Source organism: Theropithecus gelada, chromosome 3 (assembly GCF_003255815.1).
Source record: "Theropithecus gelada isolate Dixy chromosome 3, Tgel_1.0, whole genome shotgun sequence".
In the NCBI taxonomy this organism is placed as follows: domain Eukaryota; kingdom Metazoa; phylum Chordata; class Mammalia; order Primates; family Cercopithecidae; genus Theropithecus; species Theropithecus gelada.
In genome coordinates, this window is record NC_037670.1 from 89975905 (window position 1) to 89988007 (window position 12103).

At 44.3% G+C, this 12103-nt stretch overlaps 1 long non-coding RNA gene and 1 other non-coding gene across 2 annotated transcripts; both read right to left on the reverse strand.

The window, feature by feature from the left end:
- Nucleotides 1-1337: 1337 nt before the first annotated feature.
- On the reverse strand, nt 1338-8273 carry LOC112621094. Its single transcript, XR_003118658.1, has 3 exons — nt 8209-8273; nt 5969-6003; nt 1338-1832 (listed from the first exon to the last, which is right to left on the reverse strand). It is a non-coding gene; the product is annotated as an uncharacterized LOC112621094 (long non-coding RNA).
- LOC112621957 lies at nt 5839-5912 on the reverse strand. Its single transcript, XR_003118877.1, has one exon. It is a non-coding gene; the product is annotated as a small nucleolar RNA SNORD93 (small nucleolar RNA).
- Nucleotides 8274-12103: the final 3830 nt, after the last annotated feature.

A 12103-nucleotide genomic window follows, 5' to 3' on the forward strand; every position in this document is an offset into this window, starting at 1 on the left:
GTATAACTCCCAATGCCATCCCTCCCCCTCCCCCCTCCCCATAATAGGCCCTGGTGTATGATGTTCCCCTTCCAGAGTCCAAGTAATCTCATTGAAGAACAACTACTTAAGAGAAATGTGAAAACTAAGGGAATAATTCAATTACTGTTAAACACAAAAAGACAAAATGTCATTGTTAGTAGCAAGGAAACTACAAAAGGAGAATTTACACAGACCTGTTTTTTAGATCACAAAGTGAAGACAGGAAAAGGAGAATTTTATGGAACATTTTGCTTAACATAAGGTAATCTTTAAAAAGAGTGCTTTATATAAGGTAATATTTATGGTGCCACTTCCCACAGTCTCTCCCCTTCCATTAAGAAAAAATAAAAATAATAAAACCAAAACCCTGAAAGACACTTTAGTACATACACAACTAGATCAGGGATCAAGAAACTAGAACTATCCTTCATATGGTTTTCCATTAAGGAAGTTGCATTTTGACGAAATGTAGCATACCGAATCCTTTTGCTCTTCATTTTTTTCTTACCTAAAAAAATTTGGGGTCAGGCATGGTGGTTCATACCTGGAATCCCAGCAGTTCGGGAGGCCGAGGTGGGTGGATCACTTGAGGTCAGGAGTTTGAGACCAGCCTGACCAACATGGTGAAACCCCGTCTCTACTAAAAGTACAAAAATTAGCCAGACATGGTGGTGCACATCTGTAATCCCAGCTATCGGAAGCCAGAAAAATTGCTTGGACCCAGGAGGTGGAGGTTGGAGTGAGCTGAGACCAACACTACACTCCAGCCTGGGTGACAGAGCAAGACTCTATCTCAAAAAAAAAAAAAATTTTTACATTTATTTAGAGATGGGGTCTTGCCTTGTTGCCCAGGTTGGTCTGAAACTCCTGAGTTCAAGCAATCTGCCCGCTTTGGCCTCCCAAAGTGCTGGGTGGGAGCCACTGTGTGAACCACTGCACCTGGCCTGCTCTTGATTATTTTAATGAACACACAGATGCTTGCAGAGTGGGCATAGCAGAGTGTTTGCTAAATACACTCTGAAGTCTCTCATTTAAAATCTCCAGAAGTCCTAGCAGCTTGAGTGTAGCATTTATGTCAAATCTAAGTAGTGCTGACTACCCCTGCACTTTCTGCCCTTCAAAAAATAGCTGCTTACCTGTAACTTTTGCATTTTCAAGTGCTAATTTTATTCTTTTCCCTGAAGGTCATATATGGTAAAACAGCAATACCTTTCTATCTACTGGATGGTGAATCAACTGTTTTAGATCAGTACTGTCCAACAGAAATATAATACACATCAGGTATCATTTAAAAATGTATTTCATTTAACTCAATATATTCAAAACATTTAATTTGTAATTAATGTAAAATTGAGATAGTTTACACTCCTGATGTTTTTCACCCTTCAGCACATGTCAACTTGGTCTAGCCACATTTTGGGTGCTCAGTAGCACATGTGAATTGTGGCTACCCCATTGGACTGCAGTTTTAGATTCTGATTCCCATAGTTCCATGTATTTCTCACTGAGAGGCCTATAAATTATACAGTGTGCTCTATTCTGCCTTAAAGAGTGGCAGTAACAGGGCAGGGCACTTGTCCAGCTGCAAAAATCAATGGTATGAGACTCCATTCCATCAGCTACAACATTCGGCTCTGTTCCCGGAAACATACATCACACTGATCTGACCGGATTTTGTCTGTCTTTGAAACAGATTGGTGTGGAGCTGTCCTGGAGATGCAGATATCAATAGAGGATGATTCCGAGACAACTGGCCCCTTGCAGTGCAGATAAACTCCATTAGGGGGTCTTCTAGTCATGGTGGCATAATCCTGGATTGTGATTAATGACAATTTTATAACAAAATATTGCCATCAGAACTTTCCAGTTTATGAATACAAGGTACATTTTGGAAAGACAATCTTTTCTACTACAAAATAAAAGTAAGCCTTTCAAACACATCTCTGGCTATCTGTTCACAGAATCTGATCTGTGAACTCACCTCCCTGCTCCAGAGGCAGTCTCCACTTTCGGTAGATCCCCATTTAGTTATGCAGACATGTTCTGTGTTCCATTCCTTCCTTCAGAGTGGAGTATTTGAGATCATGAAGGAAAGAAAGCCGCCTCCTCGGCTTTAAGGAGCTTGGAATGCACATGACCCCTCCCCTCCTCCATTAGAAAATAATGGCAATTGCCTGATTACTAACTTGCCAGTTCTGGCTCTTTGCTCTTAGGAAGCTCAGAGTCAACTTGGCTGCAGCCTACAGCATGAGATCTAACGGCTTAGTTTTTTATTCTTGCCCTCTACTTGCTGAGCTTTTATCTGCTTCTAATTATTGTTGCTTGATATTTGTTATAAACCACCCTAAATTATTTTGGGAATGTTGGGGGGGGGCGCTAGATTTTTCAGCTTGCCCTAATAATTTAATCTTTCAGATATTGACCCAGACACGAAATGAAATGATTCCTTACAACAGAAGTCAACCAAGGAACATTCTATTAAAACTGGCTCTGACTTACATACTGAAATGAGTCACACTGTGAAAGCTCCAGAAAGGTAAGAACTGTCTGTATCATGGGACTTGACACAACAAAACAGCAAATATTTGCCAAATTACACAATTAAATATCTAAGGCTTAAGGACCTTCAAAAAGACACATATTTTAGTCTGGAATATTCACTTGAACTACAAAGATTTGGCTACTTTAAGGAAACAATCTATTTGTATTCAAGTGCTTAGGAACACCACAGAGTAAGACAAAATGGGATATGGCCATTTTCGAAATCAAATTGTGACTCAGTCTACATGAACTGACATGTCATTGCCACAATTGTTACACTGGGTTTTACATCACTATCCGGGGAGGTTTGGTGACCAGTTCTTAAATAAGACTTTCTATTTTCAGTGAAATAACCATTAGCATAAAAATTCTGTTTCCAATCACAATTTCTTTTATAGTCATAATTAAAGATTCACATGCCCAAGTTCCTCACTTGGAAGCCCTCTTTGAAAACATTTCATTCAACTCCAGGTTTGCTTCTCTTCATGGCACTTGAGCACAAAAGAATGGTAGTTCAATAGTCCACTCCTGCTTTTAGCTCTGCTAAACACGTAGACATGCAATGTACTAAGGCAGGCACTACAGAACTGTGGTACAACTGCAACCACTCATCCCATTTTCCTGGGTGATGCTATGTTTAACCGAGGTTCTGTATTGGACAACTCTACATTGCTAGGGTATAGGGTAAGGGGATTTGGTAGTGGGGGAGTGGCAGGGAAGGTATCAAACCTAGAATCATAAGGGACGTCTGAAGAACTTTGCTCGTATGGGCAAGATGGCACAACTCTGTTCATGTCAGAAAATGCTCTTGGTCACCAGGGCAGGGCTCAACAGGCCCTGTGGTTAGACCTACCAAATAGAGAAAAGAACAATGACTCACAAGCTATACTTGAATCTATCCCTTTTAAGAAGCACCCTTGATTACTCCAAGGGAATGAGGACAAGGAATACAGACTGGCTCTTTTTAGCCAGCTTTTCAGTCAACCATGTGGCTTAATCAGCATCAACCCATTTCAACCCAAGACCAATACTCAGCCTCCTTTCATTTCTCAAATTTCTTGATTAGCCAGTATTTGCTAAGGACATCTTAAGCTTTCTTGAAATGGAAAAGTCAATATGGAAAACAATGCTGCAGGGAAACCACAGTAGTATTTGGAGTGGCACATGGCAACAGATTTTCCATATCCCACTTTCTGCTATCTCATGCCCACTACAATGGACACATCACAGGTGAGATTTAAAATGCTGCTGTGAAGTGGATACATCAGTGTTGTTGCTATCCAGAAGGGAAACTTGCAGCACTGATGAGCGTGCCAATACACAACTGCCGTCTGGTCCTGCTTCTCAGGTATTGTGTGCATGAGTCACTTCTGTGATTTATGTCCCAAGAGTGATTTCGATGTATTTTTGCTTTTCCAACTTGGCAGTTCATGTAAATAGTGACCCCAAACCATCTTGCCATAGATTTCACTGGAAACACCATTGAAATGCCAAGGAGGGCTAAAGTCATGTTTATTGAAGTATGATTTTACATTCAGTAAAATTCATCTTGTTAAGGTTCAACAAATGCGTAGTCATACCATTATCAAGATGCGGAACTGCAGAATCACTCTAACAATTCCCTCCTGCCCTTTTGTAATCAACCCCTTTTTGATCCCAAAACTCATTGACCTGTTTTTCTGTCGAAAGTATCAAATTTCATCACTAAAATGATCTACAGTACTATAGAAAAATGTGTAAACACATAAAATACACAAACCAATTTTTAAAAAAGTGAGATACTTTAAAATTTCTTTAGCATACCAACAAAAAATGAAGGTAGCATTGCATTTTACTACAGATGTGCAGACATTCAAAGTCCACCACTGTCGTATATATGGCTCAACAGTAATATTTAAGAATATACTGGGTGGGCATGGTGGCTCACCCCCATAATTCCAGCACTTTGGGAGGCTGAGGCAGGCAGATTGCCTGAGGTCAGGAGTTCGAGACCAGCTTGGCCAACATGGCCATCTCTACAAAAATTAGCCTGTAATCCCAGCTACTTGGGAGGCTGAGGTGGGAGAATCGTCTGGACCCAGGAGGTGGAGGTTGCGGTGAGCTGAGATTGTGCCACCGCACTCCAGACTGGGCAACAGCGGGACTCCACCTCAAACAAAAATGTGTAAAAATACAAAATTAGCTGGGTGTGGTGACACACGCCTGTAATCCCAGCTACTCCGGTGGCTAAGGCAGGAGAATCGCTTGAATCTGGGAAGCGGGGGGGGGGGGGGGGGGGTGCAGTAAGCCAAGATTGCACCATTGCACTCCAGCCTGGGCAACAAGAGTGAAATTGTGTTTAAAATCTTTAGAGTTAAGTCATATCATTGTAGAGTATGTGAACCATGATTAAGCATGATGAAGGTATTGCTATTTGTTTTATTAACACTGTCAAATTACAGACCACAGCTGTTTCATAGAAAAACTACTTTAAATAATAGAATTGTCTTTGCAGGGGCCGAGGTGGGCGGATCATGAGGTCAGGAGACTGAGACCATCCTGGCTAACAAGGTGAAACCCAGTATCTACTAAAAATACCAAAAAAGTAGCCGGGCATGGTTGCGGGCGCCTGTAGTCCCAGCTACTTGGGAGGCTGAGGCAGAAGAATGGTGTGAACCCAGGAGGTGGAGCTTGCAGTGAGCCAGGTCGCACCACTGCACTCCAGCCTGGGTGTCAAAGCGAGACTCCGTCTCAAAAAAAAAAAAAAAAAGAATTGAATTGCATAGAAAATTTCTACAGGATCCACTCAGCGATAAGGCAGTTTTGTGCCTCCAAACTGTCAGATAATATTCCTATAGATTGGGGCCATCTCAAAATTCACCCTTGCTACCGCTATGAAAGGGACCAAAAAAAAAAAAAGCAACCTGTGTTCTGTAGATACTAAAGGTTACATATTCAAATATATATCCTCTACTTGAAAAGCTTCACTGATTCTTTCAAGTGCCAGACCTGTAAAAGAAGTATCACAGGAGGTATTACTAAATAGCAAAATACAGTACTGTCTAGACTATGTTTACAAAAACTACAGGTAAATAAATAAAATCCCCCAATATCTTACACATTGTTGCTTTAGTAATGTTGTGACATCTAAATTTATGTTTTTACTCAAACTCCTGTTTTTCTCTTGGCTTAGTAGTATTATCCATTTACCAAGAGCTTTTTCCCCTTTTTACCAAAAGCATGATTTTAAAAGGGGGGGTGGTATGATTCCATTTAATAAATTCCTGCATACCAAGTTGGCCTCAGGTAAATCCTTTAATCCATCACAGCAGAAGCATATGAAATCAGATTAGAGTTCTCATCCTTGGCCAGGATTTCAATTCAACTATTAATAACTTAAACCAAATTCTTTCCACTTGGCCCATACCTTAAGTTCATCAGCATCTTGAAACTCCACCAAGCCTGGTTAAAAAAAGTGAAAGAGAATGTTAAGAATATCACGCAATTTTGTTTTTTAAGGAGTGGTCTTTATCGTGGCTATCCACTAGCTACCTTTAATGAGTAAATAAATTGCTATCTCTGTATATAATTCCTGTACAAAGCTACAACCTCCAAATTTCCTGATACTTGGGAGTCTTCTGTAGTTTCCAGCTAGGAGGAAAATGGTCAGGAGTCACTATCTTCCCATTGATGAGCATTGAATGCTATCCATGTTTGAAAAGAAACACTATCCCAACAATATTTGTCTAGGAAAAACTGAAACCTTCCAGATTTAAAAATCAAAGGAAGCACTACTAAACTCGCTTACCCTGAGGCTGACTTCAGGGGGCTGACAAGTTTCTAGTCCTGGGCACTTGCTCAGTTTTCACAATCCTTAGACGCTAGCTCACACTGCTTCCTTGACATCTCTCTCACAGTTTAAACTGAATAGTTAAAAAATTGGCGGGCCGGGTGCGCTGGCTCATGCCTGTATCTCAGGACTGTGAGAGGCCAAGATGGGCGGATCACCAGTTTAGGAGTTCGAGACCAGCCTGGCCAACATGGTGAAACCCGGTCTCTACTAAAAAAAAAAAAAAAAGGTTGGGCGTGGTAGTGGACGCCTGTAATCCCAGCCACTGAGGAGGCCAAGGTTGCAGTGAGACAAGATTGCACCATTGCACACCAGCCTGGGTGACAGAGCGAGACTCTGACTCAAAAAAATAAAAATAAAATGGGCTCAGTAAGAATCTCAACACCTAAAGCAATTGTAAAACAAAGCCTTAGCACTGCTATCTTCCTGTGCTGTCTGTAGGGCTCTTCGCCAGAGCTGGAGGTATTCCAGGGAGGGAAAATTGTCCATACTCTGGGTCTATCTGGAAAAAAGGTGCCTAGAACCTAGGCTGCAAATGTACAAGCTTTCCTCATTAAAGCATGGTAAAATGGGTCCCATTTGGTTTCATCAAAAAGGCAGCAAATCTTTCACAACTGAGGAAAACACGTGAACCATGAGCTTCACATTTCAACAGAACTGTGGTACCTGTGATAGCCACAAAGATTCATATGTTGACTCAAATGTAACTTTAGATCTTTATCAATTTTACTAAATTCGCAAAGTACCCTTTTATATGGCAATTTGTACCAGTAATGAACAATTAGTATGGTCACCTATGCTCAAGAGAGCCGCTCCAAAAACTTACATTGTCCCCCAGACAAACGTTGTCTAGGGGCAGCCTTGCTTATTTCTACACCTCAGTAGACATAAGTTCAACACCTTGTCCTGGTCCGAGTCAGAGCCCAGTAGTTCAGACTTTTCCCAGGACAGAAAACCAAGAAGGGCCTCCTCACACCCTGATTAAACGCTGGAAGCGGACCCTGTGCTGTTAACAACGCTCTGGCCACTCCTGAAAAAGCGGATCTTGGGGAGGAAACCGCAGGCTCTCTTCTTAGGGCTCACAGCATTCTACTGTAAACTCGCTGCAGGCGTCGGCTCCAGCAAGACTCGTCCGTTCATGCCTTTAAATTACCCGACTGCGGGCCAGTGGCAACTGAACGGCACTGGTGGCAGAGGGGGGTGGCTGCGCGAGTGAAGTGGCCTCCGTGTGTTTGCTAACCCCGCTATTATACTGCCCCGCTTGGAAACTTAAAGCACTTCAGACATCAGATGTCACTCACTTCCTAAATAGGCTTACGTCCGCGCGGCCACAGCCACTGGGCAGGCAGGAGCCTCGAGTGCGCCAAAAACCCAGAGACCGTCCGGGGCTCGGCGCCTCCGCCTGCGGTCGTAATTTGATCCTCAAAATGCAATCATTTAATTGAAAAAGGACTGAAAGCTGCCTGTAGGCCGGATCCGTGGACTGCAGGGACTCAGGCACTGGAGGCGACCGGCGCCTGGCAGCTTCTGCTAAGTGGGGGTGGGATCCTCGAGGAAAGGGGGCGGCCCCTTCAAGCGCACAAGGACACGGGCCGTCCTAACCCGGGACGCAGGGCCCAGGCGCCACGAGGACGCCCCCACCCCCGAGGGGCCCTAACGGAGGTTTCCCCGCGGCGCCGAGCCGAGGCCGAGGCGGGCACCAGGGCAGCGAGGGGTATGCACATTAAATACATTTATATGCGCGCCTACGAAGGGCACGGTGTAGCCCCGGAGCCACGTGGCCGGTTCCCGAGTCCAGAAGGTCGGAGCCCACTTACCCAGTCACGCGTCGCGGCCGAAAAGGGAGAGCACCCCGGAGATCAAGTTTAAAAGGGGCCTGGGCGGGGCGGCACCAACCAAAAAGTTGCCGGAAGGCCCCTCCCGGCCCAGCACGCGCCCCGCCCGCGGCGCCCGGAGGCCCTCGCGCGCCCCCTGCCGGCGGCCCGGGGCTTCCCCGCCTTGGGTCCCCCCACCCTACACGGGCCCCAGCTTCCACTTTGCCCCGGCCTCCGAGTCTGAGGAATCTGCCCCAAACTGTCGCTGGCTGTGATGTCTCTTTACCTCGTTGAAGGTCAGAGGAAGCTCCTGCCACTCAAATAATGTTCGGTGTCTCTGGTACCCCCTCCCCTCCCGTGCCTGGTGTTTAAGTCTTCAGCCACGCCCCTGGGTGCTTATTTCAAGACTCGTCTAATTATGTAGCAGAAGACTGGCTCCCGTTAAAAGATCTGGGCATTAGCGGAGGTCGGGGGTGCAAACTCATTGAAGAGGGGTTGAAGCACAGGGAGGACTCCTGGTGCCTGGAGTGCTGCATGCTTAGAATGATATCCACGGCCTGCAAATGTCTTGCCTCCAAAGCACGTCTGTGTCATTGGACTGTGAGGAGAAAGGGGAGAAGGTATTTTGACTGCAGTAAAATAAACAGGTCTATTGGCTGGATGCCTAAGCCACACTCCATACAGAACATGAGTGTTGTGGACTGAATTGTGTCCCCACTCCCAAAGACATATTGAAGACCTAACCTCCAGCACCTGTGAATGTGACCTAACGTGGGAACTGTGTCTTTAGAGATGTAGTCAAGAAGAGGTCACTGGGGTGGACCCTCCTAATTCAACATGAGTGATATCCTTATCACACAGACAGAAGCACACGAATATGTGGCGAGATAGGGGCAGATCAGAGTGATGCAGCTGTAAGCCCGGGAATGCAGTGGATTGCCGGCCACCACCAGAGAGAGGCTAGGAAGAGACAAGGAAGAACCCTCCCCTGCAGATTTCAGAGGGAGCTTGGTGTTTGCTTCTGCTGACACTTTGATTTTGGACTTCCAGCCACCAGAAATGTGAGATAAAACGTTTCTGTTGTTTCAAGTCACCGAGTGCTTTGTTAAGGCATCCCTAGGGAATTAATACAATGACTGTGGAGACTTTCCCTCTGCCGTTCTGTGTAAAATCTGGCCATAAAGACATTATTTGACTTCCCTTGTTTGACTGTAGGTCATAAGACCCCCATTCCAGAGGGAGTCCTGTCCCATACCCAGAAGGAAAGAGTGCATGCTCAGAGAGGCCAAGAAGAATCTAGACAGACAGGCCTTGCTGGGTTTTCTCCCTCTGTCTATTAGTCTTAGATCATACCCTTTTTGTTCAATCACATTTCTACATCACTGCCCATACTTTGTTGAACCTAGGCATAAAAATGGACAATTTCCCCTGTATCTTTGGGTCTTTATTTGAAGGCTCCCGGGTATGCACATTAAATACATTTATATGCTTTTTCTCCAATTAATGTGCCTTTTGCAAGTTGATTTTTTAGTGAACCTTAAGAGGGCAAAGGGAAAACTTTCCATGTTGGCTCCTACAGATTGCTCAGTGCAGCAAATACTTGTTGAGTACCTATTCTATGCCAGGTACTGTGATTGGTGTTGGAGGGTGTGAAGTTCAATGAGAAATTGCCCCTGCCCTAGATCAAGGAATATAAAATGAGATTCACCCACCGATAGAAGCCCATGAAGAGTGCCAAGGGCACAGCATAAAGCCACAAAGCCCAGCCTGCTAAGGCCACAGGAAAGGCTTCCAGAAGGAAGAGGTACCTAATAGTACAATGAGTGTAGCATGACCAGCAGGAAACTCATATACTGTATGAAATTTAGGAGAGCAAAGAAGCAAAGAGGCCAAGACAGTTGCAGAAAAATCACAGGATAATAGAGTGCAGGGGACTTTAATAGGTCATCTAGGACTTTTCTCTGGTAGGTGGAGCTGGTCTTAGGGTGTTGTCATGCAGAGTTGTCATGATGATGCAATGTAGGCTCCATGACAACTCTGTTTCCTTCTCTACTGAATCCCCTGAATTCAGTGTAAATGCCTAGAATATATTTAGATAAGGGGGAAAAAAACTCCTTATCTAAATATCCTTATCAGAGAAAGAGATTATTCTCCCAAAGTAGTTCAATATTCATACCATAAAACTCTTCAAGGCTGATAATGGGACAGTAGTGGGGTTTTATCCCAAGCTGTGGCTTCCTTGGGTCACCTTGAGTGTGAATTTATTCCTGTATTCCCAGTACCTGGCCTAGGGCTTTGCACATTTTAAATGCTTGATAAAACCTACTGAATTTCCTTTTTTTTTGCTGTCCATTTGACTTGTCTTTCACATATGTGGTGAATTACAGACATCCCTGACTTACAATGGTTTGATTTATGGTTTTTTGGTTTTGTTTTTGTTTTTTTTTACTTTGTGATGGTGCAAAAGCAATATGTAGCTCAGTAGAAAGTGTGCTTCAAGTATCCATACAACCATTCTGTTTTTCACTTTCAGTACAGTGTTCAATAAATTACATGAGATATTCAAAACTTTATTCTAAAATAGGATTTGTGTTCAATTGTTTTGTCTAACAGCAGTGTAATGTAGGTGTCCTGAGCACATGTGAAGTAGACTAGGCTAATGGGATAATAGTAGACTGGGATGTTCGGTAGGTAGATGTATTAAATGCACTTTGAACTTACCATATTTTAAACTCACAGTGGGGTTATCAGAATGTAGGTCCATTATAAGCTGAGGAGCATCTGTGCTTGGAGAGTAGGAATCCCAGGGCATTGGGAGGCGTTGTGCACTTCCCTGGCTTGTTTTGCTGCTGTTGGTGGGGAGTCTTTTCCCCCAGTCCCATGCTTTTCTGTAGAGGAGCTTCTCCCAGACAATGGCCTGGGCCTTTTACTTATTCTTTCCTCATTCCTTTCCAGAGAAGGAAGGAATTTCAGTACAATTCTGTGCTAATGTGAATGCTGAAATCATGCAAACTGTCCTGTTGGCTTCCATCCTCTGCCTGTCCCCTGTTTTCAATGTGAACAGGTGCAGACTATTATTTTCTCTGATGGGACTAGGGGTAATGGGTGGGGTGAACTGTGCCCTGCCATTTTTGTGCTTTTTCGATGGTCAAAGTGGAATTAAAAATAGTGTCTCTCCCAGCACTTTGGGAGGCCGAGGCGGGTGGATCACCTGAGGTCGGGAGTTTGAGACCAGCCTGACCAACATGGAGAAACCCCATCTCTACTAAAAATATAAAATTAGCTGGGTGTGGTGACCTATGCCTGTAGTCCCAGCTACTCGGGAGGCTGAGGCAGGATAATCACTTGAACCCGGGAAGCGGAGGCTGTGGTGAGCCAAGATCGCGCCATTGCACTCCAGCCTGGGCTACAAAAGTGAAACTCCGTCTCAAAAAAAAAAAAAAAAAAAAAAGTCTCTCTCATTAACCCTGCAATAACATAATCCTGGAAGCCACTGAGGGTTTTCTCAGCTCAGTGTATACTCAGTCAATTGGGGACATTATAAGTGTCACTGCCTTAACTTTTGTGCTGTTCTTTTTTTCTTGAGATAGGGTCTTGCTCTGTTGCCCAGGCTGGAGTGCAATGGCACAATCATAACTCACTGCAGCCTTGACCTCCTGGGCTCAAGCAATCCTCCTGCCTAAGCCTTCTAAGTAGCTGGGACTACAGGTGGCGTGACACCATGCCTGGCTGATTTTGTTTATTTTTTGTTTTTTGTAGAGACGTGGTCTCACTATGTTGCCCAAGCTAGTCTTGACTCCTGGGTTCAAGCAATCTTCCTGCCTTGGCCCCCCAAAACACTGAGATTACATGTGTGAGCCAACATGGCCTTCCACTTTTGTGCTTTTTGATGGTCAAA